Here is a 15,000-nt window from a genome sequence, read left to right on the forward strand (position 1 = left end):
ATGGGGCCCCCTACTGACCCCGAGCCCTCGGGCAGTGCCCGAGTTTCCAAATGGTCAGTCCGCCCCTGGTTGCAGCTTATATTGTTTCCCACATTTAAAGCTAAAATTGATACTGTTATGTTTTTGCCTTCCCTGGTTCCTCCTTTCCACCCTCAATGTGCTTATTACATTTTTCCATTTTCATTCCGCACCTTTTTTTCAACCCAGTGATGTCATCACTGGGTCTCTGTGCATCTCTATTACTCCTCTCAAGAGCCCTCTGCCCAGATGCCAGACTGGAGGGGAGGGTGTTCTAGGCAGGCATTATCTGTGTGCAGACCACCCTAGTTAATGCCCACATGCTGAGGATCTACAATTTGAAAGAACTAAAATCCAATGAATGAAATAACTGCTCACCTCTACATCTCCTGCCCCCCTCTTCCAACACTGCTCACCTCTGCATGCCCTGCTGTTGTTTGCCAACACTGCTGATCTCTGATTTCTTTGACACCATCTTCCAATGCAACTCAGCTCTTCATCCTATGCCACCCTCTTACATTGCTGTTCACATCTGTATTCATTGACACCCTCTTCCAACGCTGCCCACCTCTGCACCCCCTTAAACCCTTTTCAACGCTGCCTACCATTATCTCTTCTTGAAACTTTCTTCCAATGCTGCCCACCTCTGCAACCCCCTTGAAATCCTTTTTCAACTCTGCCCACATCTGCATCCGCTTGAAACCCTTAACACTACCCACTTCTGCATCCCCTGAAACCCTCTGTCAACACGGGCTACCTTTTATCTTTCCTTGAAACCCTCTTCTAATGCTGCCCACCTCTGCAACACTTTGAAACCCTTTTTCAGCACTCTCCATCCCTGTGTTCCCTGTCACCCTGTTCAATCGCTGCCCACCTCTGCACCACCTGAAACCCTCTACCTAAGCTGCCCACCTCTGCACTCCCTGAAACCGTGTACCAAAGCTGCCTACCTCTGCACTCCCTGAAACCGTGTACCAAAGCTGCCCACCTCTGCACCACCTGAAACCCTGTTCCATCGCTGCCCACCTCTGCACCACCTGAAACCCTGTTCCATCGCTGCCCACCTCTGCACTCCCTAAAACCCTGTTCCATCGCTGCCCACCTCTGCACTCCCTGAAACCGTGTACCTAAGCTGCCCAACTCTGCACCACCTGAAAGCGTCTAGCAAAGCTGCCCACCTCTGCACATCCTAAAAACCCTGTTCCATCGCTGCCCACCTCTGCACTCCCTGAAACCGTGTACCAAAGCTGCCCACCTCTGCACCACTCGAAACCTTCTACCAAGGCTGCCCATCTCTGCACCACCTGACACCTTCTACCAAAGCTGCCCACCTCTGCACCACCTGACACCTTCTAGCAAAGCTGCCCACCTCTGCACCACCTGAAACCATCTAGCAAAGCTGCCCACCTCTGCACCCCCCGAAACCCTGTTCCATCGCTGCCCACCTCTGCACCCCCTGAAACCTTCTACCAAAGCTGCCCGCCTCTGCACCCCCTGAAACCCTGTTCCATCGCTGCCCAACTCTGCACCACCTGAAAGCGTCTACCAAAGCTGCCCAACTCTGCACCACCTGAAACTTTCTACCAAAGCTGCCCATTTCTGCACCACCTGAAACCTTCTACCAAAGCTGCCCACCTCTGCACCCCCTGAAACCTTCTACCAAGGCTGCCCATCTCTGCACCTCCTGAAAACCTCTTCCAAAGCTGCCCACCTCTGCGTCCTCTTGAAACCCTTTTTCCAGTGCTGTTCATCTCTGCACCCCCTGTCACCCTCTTCCAGTGTTGCCCACCTCTGTGTCCCCTTGAAACCCTTTTCCAGGGCTGCCTACCTCTTTGTCCCCTTGAGAACCTTCTTCCAACGCTGCCCACCTCTGCACCCCCTGAAACCCTGTTCCAATACTACCCTGCTCTGCATCCATTTGAAACCCTCTTCCAACACTGCCCACCACTGTGCCCCGTCATCCTGTTCCAATGCTGCCCACCTCTGCACCCCCTAAAATCCATCTCCACCTCTGCCCACCCTTTCACCCTGTTCCAACACTTCCCCTCTCTGCACCCCCTGTAACCCTGTTCCAGTTCTTCCCACCTCTGCACCCCCACCCCCCCAGAACTTTTTTCCAACACTGCTCATCTCTATGTCCCATGACATCCCCTTCCAAGCTGCCAACCTCGCACCTCCAAAACCTTCCAATGCTCACCCTTGCACAACCTACTTCTATGGAGAAAGAGAAAAAGGGCGCACCGACCTAGTGCATTATCGTTTAAAATAATTTATTGAAGAAACAAAATAGGTATCATACTCACAATGGACATAATAACACAGGCATGTCAAACTGAACAAGATGTATGATCCAAACAACATCTGAGTCCATACGATGGAACCCTGGATGACCAACTGGCTAACACGTTTCGAGGACACAACCTCTTCCTCAGAGCCAACCTTCTTCTATCCCTGCTCACCCCTTTTGCATCCTGCAGCCCTCTTCCCTTATAGGTTACAGCTTTCCTCGTTTTTAAGTGTTTTAGGATAAAACTCCGTCTCCTTCTGGCAGGAGCACCAGGGTCTATGGATGGTACTGGGGGGTGGAGTCAAATCTCCTAGCTATTATATATCACTACCTAATAGGTCAGGGCTAGATAAGGGCAGGAAGGCCAGCAATTGCCCGAAGGAACATAGCTAACGGGCTGGTGGAGGAGCAGCAGACAACAAATTTGGGAACTTGAGAAGCACTGATGTTGAGCAAAGTAAATGTCCCTAGCTGATGCGCCTGGTTTGGACCCCCAGATCTCCCCCCATATCTACACTCCTGGTAGTGGGACTTGTAGCTTGTGCTGAAAAAATCTCTCCTGAAGGCTATATTGCTATCCTATGCCAGGAATTTATCTAGCAAGCCTCTGGAACACTGTAAATGATTGAAGCACTTAAAATAAAGTGCCGCAGGTGTTTAAATTGTGAAAATTACATTAGCAATTAAGAATAAATGAAACCGTGTTGAAGGAGCCGGCAGCCAATCAAATCTGCTGAGGTGGAAAAGGCACCAGAACAGAATGTGAAAGAAGAACCAACATGCCACAATCTTCAACAGTGATTTTCTTTTTATTAAGACCAAAAAGTATAGAAGTGAAAACCACAAGGAAACCGGATCTCATGTTTACTTTAGCAGACTGTTAAATATACAATTGAAATACGTATTCATGTTCTGCTTTACCTCTGTAATTGTGTTCAGCCAGTTGTGTGATCTAGATGTCCTCACCAAACAGTACAGACAGTCCTCACCGTACAGTCCAGTCCTCGCCAAACAGGACAGACCGCCCTCGCCAAACAGGACAGACCGCCCTCGCCAAACAGGACAGACCGCCCTCGCCAAACAGGACAGACCGCCCTCGCCAAACAGGACAGACCGCCCTCGCCAAACAGGACAGACCGCCCTCGCCAAACAGGACAGACCGCCCTCGCCAAACAGGACAGACCGCCCTCGCCAAACAGGACAGACCGCCCTCGCCAAACAGGACAGACCGCCCTCGCCAAACAGGACAGACCGCCCTCGCCAAACAGGACAGACCGCCCTCGCCAAACAGGACAGACCGCCCTCGCCAAACAGGACAGACCGCCCTCGCCAAACAGTGCAGACCGTTCTCTCCAAACAGGACAGACCGTCCTCACCGTACAGTCCAGTCCTCGCCAAACAGTACAGACCAGTCCTCTCCAAACAGTACAGACCGTCCTCTCCAAACAGTACAGACCGTCCTCGCCAGACAGTACAGACCGTCCTCACTGTACAGTACAGACCGTCCCCGCCAAACAGTTCAGACAGTCCCCGCCAAACAGGACAGACCGCCCTCGCCAAACAGGACAGACCGCCCTCGCCAAACAGGACAGACCGCCCTCGCCAAACAGGACAGACCGCCCTCGCCCTACAGTCCAGTCCTCTCCAAACAGTACAGACCGTCCTCGCCAGACAGTACAGACCGTCCTCACCGTACAGTTCAGACAGTCCCCGCCAAACAGGGCAGACAGTCCCCGCCAAACAGTACAGTCCATCCCAGGGGTGGCTGACAACTCATGGGGCCCCCGGGCAATAGGGGATCATGGGGCCCCTGTGTCCTCGCCCACACTTAAACCACACCCAAAAAAGCCTATGAAAGGTACCAGGAGCATATCATGGGGCCCCCTACTGACCCCGGGCCCTCGGGCAGTGCCCGAGTTCCTAAATGGTCAGTCCACCCTGGTCCGTCCTCACCAAAAAGTGCAGATCATCCTCAAACAGTGCAGTCCGTCCTCGCCAAACAGTACAGACCGGTCAGCGAACTCCTTTTTCGCTATTGCAGCTAAGCAAAATAGCCTGGTCACCAACTTGCCCTCAGTTGTGATTGGACACTGAAAGGACAGGAGGACACTGATGAAGTCATCCTTCTGATCTGTCCGTTGTAGGAATGTTCATACTTTTGGCTCAAGGTTCTGACCCTTCTTCGTATTCTCAGTGTTCAAGGCAAAAGGCTAATATCAGGACACTGTTAGACATGTAAATTAATATTAAACCCTCAATTGTACTTTATGAAGGTAATCTTGCATTATTTTCCTTTATTGTGCCCCAAAGTCTTAATTTTAGCTGTATTGAATTTATTTTTCTTGAAATGGTTCTAAAAGCACAAGAATGCATTAAGGTACAAAAAAAACCTTCTGCATGCAGCTGTCCCCCTAAACACTTACCTGAGCCTGATCTCGATCCAGTGATGTGTACAAGAGCTCTCTCCCTACTCATTGCATAGAGGTAGCCATTGGCAAGCACAGCCAGTGAGGAGAGGGAGATGGAGGTGGGCCTGGCTGCACTTTGTGTGTCACTCACAACCAGCTCGGGAGCGAGCAAGCATGAGTGCCCCCATAGCACATGGCTTGCTATGGGGGCACTCAGCAGGGGGGAGGGGCTAGGAGCACCAGTGGGGGACCCCAGAAAAGGAGGATTGGGGCTGCTCTATGCAAAACAATTACAGAGCAGGTAAATATAACATGTTTAAAAAAAAATTCCTTCAGTATCACTTTAAGTGTCTCTTCTGCACATCCCCAAACTTCAGGTCTGGGAGCATTCGCTGAGCACATCAGAAACCTACTGTATCAGGACTACAGGTCCCATGATTTCCTTGTGTTCTGCCCATAATGTGTATGCATCCCCTGATCACAGCACCAGAGCACTGCCAGTAATGCACTTGAGTTTCCTGAGCACTGCTTGTAATACATATACAGTACAATCCTGATCACAGAACCAAGCACTGCCAATAATGCGCATGTGGTCCCAAGTACAGTATGAGGCTATTGTTCCCCCTGAGCACAGCACCTGAACATTGCCAATAATGTTCATGCATCCCCTCCTCCTGATGCTCATGCATCCCCCAAGCACAGCCCCAGGGCACTAGCTCAATGCACTTGCATCCCAAGAGTACCTCCTGAATACTTATCATAATGTACATGCATCCCTTGAGCACAGAACCAGAGCACTGCCTGTAATGCGCATGCATCCCCCAAGAACTGCACTGGAGCGCTGCCCGCAATGCACATGCATCCCAAGAGTACCTCAGCGGAGTGCTGATTGTAAAGCGCATGCATCCCCTGAGCACGGCACTGCCTATAATGCTCATGCATCCTCTGCCCATGACGCTCATGCATCCTCTGCCCATGACGCTCATGCATCCTCTGCCCATAATGCGCATGCATCCTCTGCCCATAATGCGCATGCATCCTCTGCCCATGACGCTCATGCATCCTCTGCCCATGACGCTCATGCATCCTCTGCCCATGACGCTCATGCATCCTCTGCCCATGACGCTCATGCATCCTCTGCCCATAACGCTCATGCATCCTCTGCCCATGACGCTCGTGCATCCTCTGCCCATGACGCTCATGCATCCCCTGAACTCCGCACAATACACAGATTGCTGTCTGTAATGCACATGTGTCTCCTGAACAGAGAACCAAAGTGCTGCCTATAATGCTTATGTGTCCCCTGAGCACATCAGCAGAGTGCTGCCCATAATGCATTTTCTGAGCTGAGAACCAGAGCGCTGCCTGCAGTGTACATAGGTTTCCTTGAGCTCAGCACCAGAGTTCTGTCAATAATGTTCATGTGATCCGGCATACAGTGCGAGGCTCTTGTGCCCCCTGAGAACAGCACCCAAACACTGCCAATAATGTTCAAGCATCCCCTGCTCATAATGCTCATGCATCAACAAGCAGAGTACCTCTGCAGAGTGCTGATCATAATACGCATGCTTCCCTTGAGCACAGCACCAGAGCACTGTCTACAATGCACATGCATTTGAACAGTACATCAGCAGAGTGCTGATTGTAATGTGCATTCATCCCCTGAGCACACTACCAGAGTACTGCCCTTAATGCTCATGCATCCTGTGCCCTTAATGCTCATGCATCCTGTGCCCTTAATGCTCATGCATCCTGTGCCCTTAATGCTCATGCATCCTCTGCCCTTAATGCTCATGCATCTTGTGCCCTTAATGCTCATGCATCCTCTGCCCATAATGCTCATGCATCCTCTTCCCATAATGCTCATGCATTCTGTGCCGTAAAATGGTTAAGCGTCCTGTGCCCATAAGGCTCATGCGTCCTGTGCCCATAACGCTCATGCATCCTGTGCCCATAACGTTCACGCATCCCGTGCCCTTAACGCTCACGCATCCCGTGCCCTTAACGCTCACGCATCCCGTGCCCTTAACGCTCACGCATCCCGTGCCCTTAACGCTCACGCATCCCCTGCCCTTAAGGCTCACGCATCCCCTGCCCTTAAGGCTCACGCATCCCCTGCCCTTAACGCTCACGCATCCCCTGCCCTTAACGCTCACGCATCCCCTGCCATTAACGCTCACGCATCCCCTGCCATTAACGCTCACGCATCCCCTGCCATTAACGCTCACGCATCCCCTGCCCTTAACGCTCACGCATCCCCTGCCCTTAACGCTCACGCATCCCCTGCCATTAACGCTCACGCATCCCCTGCCATTAACGCTCACGCATCCCCTGCCATTAACGCTCACGCATCCCCTGCCATTAACGCTCACGCATCCCCTGCCATTAACGCTCACGCATCCCCTGCCCTTAACGCTCACGCATCCCCTGCCCTTAACGCTCACGCATCCCCTGCCATTAAGGCTCACGCATCCCCTGCCATTAAGGCTCACGCATCCCCTGCCATTAAGGCTCACGCATCCCCTGCCATTAAGGCTCACGCATCCCCTGCCATTAAGGCTCACGCATCCCCTGCCATTAAGGCTCACGCATCCCCTGCCATTAAGGCTCACGCATCCCCTGCCCTTAACGCTCACGCATCCCCTGCCATTAAGGCTCACGCATCCCCTGCCCTTAACGCTCACGCATCCCCTGCCCTTAACGCTCACGCATCCCCTGCCCTTAAGGCTCACGCATCCCGTGCCCATAAAGGCTCATGCATCCACCAAACACAGCACCAGAGTGCTGCCTGTAATGCACATGCACCTCCTGAGCAGAGAACCAGAGCACTGCCTGCAGTGTACATAGGTTTCCTGAGCACAGCACCAGAGTTCTGCCCACAATGCACATGCGTCCCCGATTACAGCATCACATCAGGGTGGCTACATCTGGCTTTCAGGGAAACCCTGCAAGTCAACAGAGCCAAGTATGCCAACACTTCGCAGGTTTATTATTCTGCAAAAACTGCACACAAAAAGGGCACAGGAACACTTATGATGTAAGGTATGCTGCTACATTACTTTTTTTTTTCCTTGGAGGGTTTAATAACACTTAAGCTGGTTCTATTTTAAAAAATATATAATGATGTTAATGAATACTTCCCCGGATTACATTTGTGGTCCTCTTACTACCTGCCTGGAGCTCAGCATTATTCTAGAATCAGATCTATAATTAAGCTCATTTACTGCGAAATGCGTCAGTAATTTCCTTTCACTTTTAGGTACGTCTTTTCTTTCGTTAAATAGATTGTTGAAAGATTACAACGTGGAGGTCCTTCTTTCACATGTATGAAGGCCAGCAATTCAATTGTGATAAACTTTACAATGATGACCAGAAATATGACTTTTCAGAATTCCGTTAAATGTTATCTGTGATTGTTTTTATGTCTTGTGACAATCTTTTGTACTTTAATTTCCTTTATTCTCAGTTATCAGTGTTCTGCTTCCTTTGTGGCATTTTACAAACCCTTCGGCAGCCGCCCAGCTCTGTCTGTTATTTGTGAGTCAAGCGGTTGGCTGCGTGCCAGTCGAAGCACGGGTGTTTAATTGCTGGTGTGCCGCTAATTGCAGGTCACTCGAACAGAATCTGGTTATGGGGATTAAAAAGACATGAGTGATGATGGCGAGTTTTGTGGAGGGACGAGGACGCCGGGCATATGTAAAGTACAAAATGATGTTTAATTCATCAGGATAGAAGCTGAAGTGCTTTCGTTTCGGAATATAAATAAATGGCTCAGGTCAATTGAAAAAAAAAAATATATATATATATATATATATATGTATATATATATATACATATATATACAGTCAGGTCTATAAATATTGGGACATCGACACAATTCTAACATTTTTGGCTCTATACACCACCACAATGGATTTGAAATGAAACGAACAAGATGTGCTTTAACTGCAGACTGTCAGCTTTAATTTGAGGGTATTTACATCCAAATCAGGTGAATGGTGTAGGAATTACAACAGTTTGCATATGTGCCTCCCACTTGTTAAGGGACCAAAAGTAATGGGACAATTGGCTTCTCAGCTGTTCCATGGCCAGGTGTGTGTTATTCCCTCATTACCCCAATTACAATGAGCAGATAAAAGGTCCAGAGTTCATTTCAAGTGTGCTATTTGCATTTGGAATCTGTTGCTGTCAACTCTCAAGATGAGATCCAAAAAACTGTCACTATCAGTGAAGCAAGCCATCATTAGGCTGAAAAAAACAAAACAAACCCATCAGAGAGATAGCAAAAACATTAGGCGTGGCCAAAACAACTGTTTGGAACATTCTTAAAAAGAAGGAACGCACCGGTGAGCTCAGCAACACCAAAAGACCCGGAAGACCACGGAAAACAACTGTGGTGGATGACCGAAGAATTCTTTCCCTGGTGAAGAAAACACCCTTCACAACAGTTGGCCAGATCAAGAACACTCTCCAGGAGGTAGGTGTATGTGTGTCAAAGTCAACAATCAAGAGAAGACTTCACCAGAGTGAATACAGAGGGTTCACCACAAGATGGAAACCATTGGTGAGCCTCAAAAACAGGAAGGCCAGATTAGAGTTTGCCAAACGACATCTAAAAAAGCCTTCACAGTTCTGGAACAACATCCTATGGACAGATGAGACCGACATCAACTTGTACCAGAGTGATGGGAAGAGAAGAGGATGGAGAAGGAAAGGAACTGCTCATGATCCTAAGCATACCACCTCATCAGTGAAGCATGGTGGTGGTAGTGTCATGGCGTGGGCAAGTATGGCTGCCAATGGAACTGGTTCTCTTGTATTTATTGATGATGTGACTGCTGACAAAAGCAGCCGGATGAATTCTGAAGTGTTTCAGGAATATTATCTGCTCATATTCAGCCAAATGCTTCACAACTCATTGGACTCTTCACAGTGCAGATGGACAATGACCCAAAGCAGACTGCAAAAGCAACCAAGGAGTTTTTTAAGGGAAAGAAGTGGAATGTTATGCAATGGCTAAGTCAATCACCTGACCTGAAGCCGATTGAGCATGCATTTCACTTGCTGAAGACAAAACTGAAGGTAAAATGCCCCAAGAACAAGCAGGAACTGAAGACGGTTGCAGTAGAGGCCTGGCAGAGCATCACCAGGGATGAAACCCAGCGTCTGGTGATGTCTATGCGTTCCAGACTTCAGGCTGTAATTGACTGCAAAGGATTTGCAACCAAGTATTAAAAAGTGAAAGTTTGATTTATGATTATTATTCTGTCCCATTACTTTTGGTCCCTTAACAAGTGGGAGAAACATATGCAAACTGTTGTAATTCCTACACCGTTCACCTGATTTGGATGTAAATACCCTCAAATTAAAGCTGACAGTCTGCAGTTAAAGCATATCTTGTTCATTTCATTTCAAATCCATTGTGGTGGTGTATAGAACCAAAAATGTTAGAATTTTGTTGATGTCCCAATATTTATGGACCTAACTGTGTGTGTGTGTATGTATGTATGTATGTATGTATGTATATATGTATATATATATATATATATATATATATATATATATATATATATATATATATATATATATATATATATATATGTGTGTATATATATATATATATATATACAGTTGTGACCAAAATTATTCAACCCCCACTGAAATTGAGTGTTTTGGCCAGTTTGACATTGCTTTTGATCATTCAGTCATCTTGCTTACATTTACATTAAAGAGGCACTTGTAGGTCAGACAAATATAACATAACAGTTATAATGAAATAACCACAAATGTCTTTTCTGTGCTCACAGCATTATCAGTTTTATTCAACCCCCAAGTGACATTCAATCTTAGTACTTAGTACAGCATCCTTTTACAGTTATAACAGCTTTTAAACGTGAAGCATAGCTTGACACAAGTGTCTTGCAGCGATCTACGGGTATCTTCGCCCATTCTTCATGGGCAAAGGCCTCCAGTTCAGTCACATTCTTAGGCTTGCGCACTGCAACTGCTTTCTTTAAGTCCCACCAGAGGTTCTCAATCGGATTTAAGTCTGGTGACTGCGATGGCCACTCCAAAATGTTCCAGCCTTTCCTCTGCAACCATGCTCTAGTGGACTTGGAGGTATGCTTGGGATCATTGTCCTGTTGAAAGGTCCAACGTCTCCCAAGCCTCAGGTGTGTGACGGACTGCATCACGTTTCCATCCAATATCTCCTGGTACTGAAGAGAATTCATGGTACCTTGCACACGCTGAAGCTTCCCTGTACCTGCAGAAGCAAAACAGCCCCAAAGCATGATTGACCCTCCACCATGCTTCACAGTAGGCAAGGTGTTCTTTTCATCATAGGCCTTGTTCTTCCTCCTCCAAACATAGCTTTGATCCATGGGCCCAAACAGTTCTAATTTTGTTTCATCAGTCCACAGAACACTATCCCACAACTTTTGTGGTTTGTCCACATGGCTTTTGGCATACTGCAGTCGACTCTTCTTATTCTTTGGAGACAGCAAGGGGGTACGCCTGGGAGTTCTGGCACGGAGGCCTTCATTACGCAGTGTGCGTCTTATTGTCTGGGCTGAAACTTCTGTACCCACATCTGACAAATCTTTTCTCAGTTCCTCAGCAGTCACACGGGGACTTCTCTCCACTCTACGCTTCAGGTAGCGCACAGCAGTCGAAGTCAGCATCTTCTTTCTGCCACGACCAGGTAGCGTTTCAACAGTGCCCTTTGCCTTGAATTTGCGAATGATGCTTCCTAAGGTGTCTCTTGGTATGTTTAACATCTTTGCAATCTTCTTATAGCCATTGCCCTTCCTGTGAAGAGAAATCACCTCTTCTCTTGTCTTCCTGGACCATTCTCTTGCCTTCACCATGTTTGTAACCACACCAGTAAATGTCTAGAAGGAGCTGAGTATCACAGTCATTTTAAAGCTGCCTAATTGGTGCTTATTATGCTTGATTGCTGCTCGGTGACATCCACAGGTGTTTTCAATACCTGATGGAAAGCACCTGTATGAACCTCTGTTCTTCAGAGTGGTAGTCTTTAAGGGGTTGAATAATTGTGGCAATGAAGAAACCACATAAGAACCATTTACTACTGTATTACATAAACAATTGATGTCATTTTAGTTGCATTTGGGTAGTTACAACGTCCTTGTAGGATTTGATTCTGAATACAATTCCAAATGTACACTATAGTCCCTAAACCCCTTTACAGCATTGGGGGTTGAATAATTTTGGTCACAACTGTATATATATATATATATATATATATATAGGCAGCACAGTGGCTATATGGTTAGCACTTCCGCCTGGCAGTACTAGGGTCGCTGGTTTGAATCCCAACCACGGCACCACCTGCCTGGAGTTTGCATGTTGTCCCTGTGCCTGCGTGGGTTTCCTCCGGGTACTCCGGTTTCCTTCCACATTCCAAAGACATGCTGGTAGGTGAATTGGCTCCTGTCTAAATTGGCCCTACTATGTGTACATATGAATGTGAGTTAGGGACCTTGGATTGTACACCACTTCAGGGTTAGGGACTGATGTGAATGTACAATATATGTGTAAAGCGCTGCGTTAATTGAAGGCGCTATACAAGTACCTGAAATAAATAAATATATATATATATATATATATATATATATATCTATATCCTAGATTGTAAGCTCCAAGGATCAGGGCCCTCCTATCCTTCTTGTATTGAACTGTATTGTTGCTGTATTGTCTCCTATTATATTGTAAATCGCTGAGCAAACTGTTAGCGCCATATAAATCCTGTATAAAAAAAAAAATTAATATATATATATATATATATATATATATATATATATATATATATATATATATATATATATATATATATACAGTCATGGCCGAAATTGTTGGCACCCTTGATATTTTTCCTGAAAATCAAGTATTTCACACAAAAAAGGTATTGCATTAACACATGTTTTGCTATACACATGTTTATTCCCTTTGTATGTATTGGAACAAATATAAAACAGAGGCAGAAAAGCAAATATGACATAATGTCACACAAAACCCCAAAAATGGGCTGGACAAAAGTATTGGCACCCTTAACTTAATATTTGGTTGCACACCCTTTGGAAAACATAACTGAAATCAGTCGCTTCCTATAACCATCAATAAGCTTCTGACACCTCTCACCCGGAATTTTGGACCACTCTTCCTTTGCAAACAGCTCCAGGTCTCTCTTATTGGAAGGACACCTTTTCCCAACAGCAATTTTAAGATCTCTCCACAGGTGTTCAATGGGATTTAGATCTGGGCTCATTGCTGGCCACTTCAGAACTCTCCAGCGCTTCTTTGCCATCCATTTCTGAGTGCTTTTTGACGTATGTTTGGGGTCATTGTCCTGCTGGAAGACCCAGGATCTTGGACGCAAACCCAGCTTTCTGACACTGGGCCCTACAGTGCGACCCAAAATCCTTTGGTAATCCTCAGATTTCATGATGCCTTGCACACAGTCAAGGCACCCAGTGCCAGAGGCAGCAAAACAACCCCAAAACATCATTGAACCTCCACCATATTTTACCGTAGGTACTGTGTTTTGTTCTTTGTAGGCCTCATTCCGTTTTCGGTAAACAGTAGAATGATGTGCTTTACCGAAAAGCTCTATCTTGGTCTCATCTGTCCACAAGACGTTTTCCCAGAAGGCTTTTGGCTTACTCAAGTACATTTTGGCAAACTGTAGTCTTGCTTTTTTATGTCTCTGTGTCAGCAGTGGGGTCCTCCTGGGTCTCCTGCCATAGCGTTTCATTTCATTTAAATGTCGACGGATAGTTCGCGCTGACACTGATGCTCCCTGAGCCTGCAGGACAGCTTGAATGTCTTTGGAACATGTTTGGGGCTGCTTATCCACCATCCGGACTATTCTGCGTTGCAATCTTTCATCAATTTTCCTCATCCGTCCACGACCAGGGAGATTAGCTACAGTGCCATGGGTTGCAAACTTCTTGATAATGTTGCGCACTGTGGACAAAGGCAAATCTAGTTCTCTGGAGATGGACTTGTAACCTTGAGATTGTTGATATTTTGCCACAATTTTGGTTCTCAGGTCCTCAGACAGTTCTCGTCTCCTCTTTCTGTTGTCCATGCTTAGTGTGGCACAGACAGACACACAATGCAAAGGTTAAGTGAACGTCTCTCCTTTTTATCTGCTTTCAGGTGTGATTTCTATATTGCCCACACCTGTTACTTGCCCCAGGTGAGTTTACAGGAGCATCACATGCTTGTAACATTCTTATTTATCCGCAGTTGTGAAAGGGTGCCAATACTTTTGTCCAGCCCATTTTTGGAGGTTTGTGTGACATTATGTCGAATTTGCTTTCTTTCCTCCCTTTTTTTGTTTTGTCCCAATACACACAAAGGGAATAAACATGTGTATAGCAAAACATGTGTTAATGCAATACGTTTCGTGAGAAATACATGATTTCCTGGAGAAATATCAAGGGTGCCAACAATTTCGGCCATGACTGTATATATGTATGTATGTATGTATATGTATATGTATATATGTATGTGTGTGTGTGTGTGTATATATATATATATGTATGTGTGTATATATAATTTTTTTTAATTTTTCTTTACTAAATGTATATGGTCTTATATACATCATTAACTTGCAGTGCATGACAAAGGATTCCCAGAGCACGATGGGTTACTTAGAGAACTGCCTGATGTAGCTATTGCTGATGGGCAGAAGGGACATGAAATGGTGGGGATATTCTTGGGTAAATCTGGCACTCTGTGTGAGAACTAGGCAACTATTGTGACTGTATTGACAGCCGGTGTTGCAAAAAAAGACAGGCCAACATAGCTCATTCTCACAAGCTAGCAGGACTTGGCTCAGTCTCTCTTATGCAATACCGGCTGTCAGTACATTAGCTGCACACACCATCCAGAAAGTATTCCCAGCGCTTAAATTTTGCCACATTTTGTTATGTTACAGCCTTATTCCAAAATGGATTGAATTCATTTTTTTCCTCAACATTCTACAAACAATACCCCATAATGACAACGTGAAATAAGTTTGTTTTGAAATCTTTGCCATTTATTAAAAATAGAAAATGAAAAAAAACACATGTACATAAGTATTCCCAGCCTGTGCTCAATACTTTGTTGAAGCCCCTTTAGCACCAATTACAGCCTCAAGTCGTTTTGAGTATGATGCTACAAGCTTGGCACACCGATTTTTTTTTTTTTTCTTTTTTTGGGCAGTTTCTCCCATTTTCCTTTGCAGTACCTCTCAAGCTCCATCAGGTTGGATGG

The sequence above is a fragment of the Staurois parvus genome, unplaced genomic scaffold, assembly GCF_062004578.1.
Source record: "Staurois parvus isolate SC_StPar_1 unplaced genomic scaffold, SC_StPar_1.0 ptg002879l, whole genome shotgun sequence".
In the NCBI taxonomy this organism is placed as follows: domain Eukaryota; kingdom Metazoa; phylum Chordata; class Amphibia; order Anura; family Ranidae; genus Staurois; species Staurois parvus.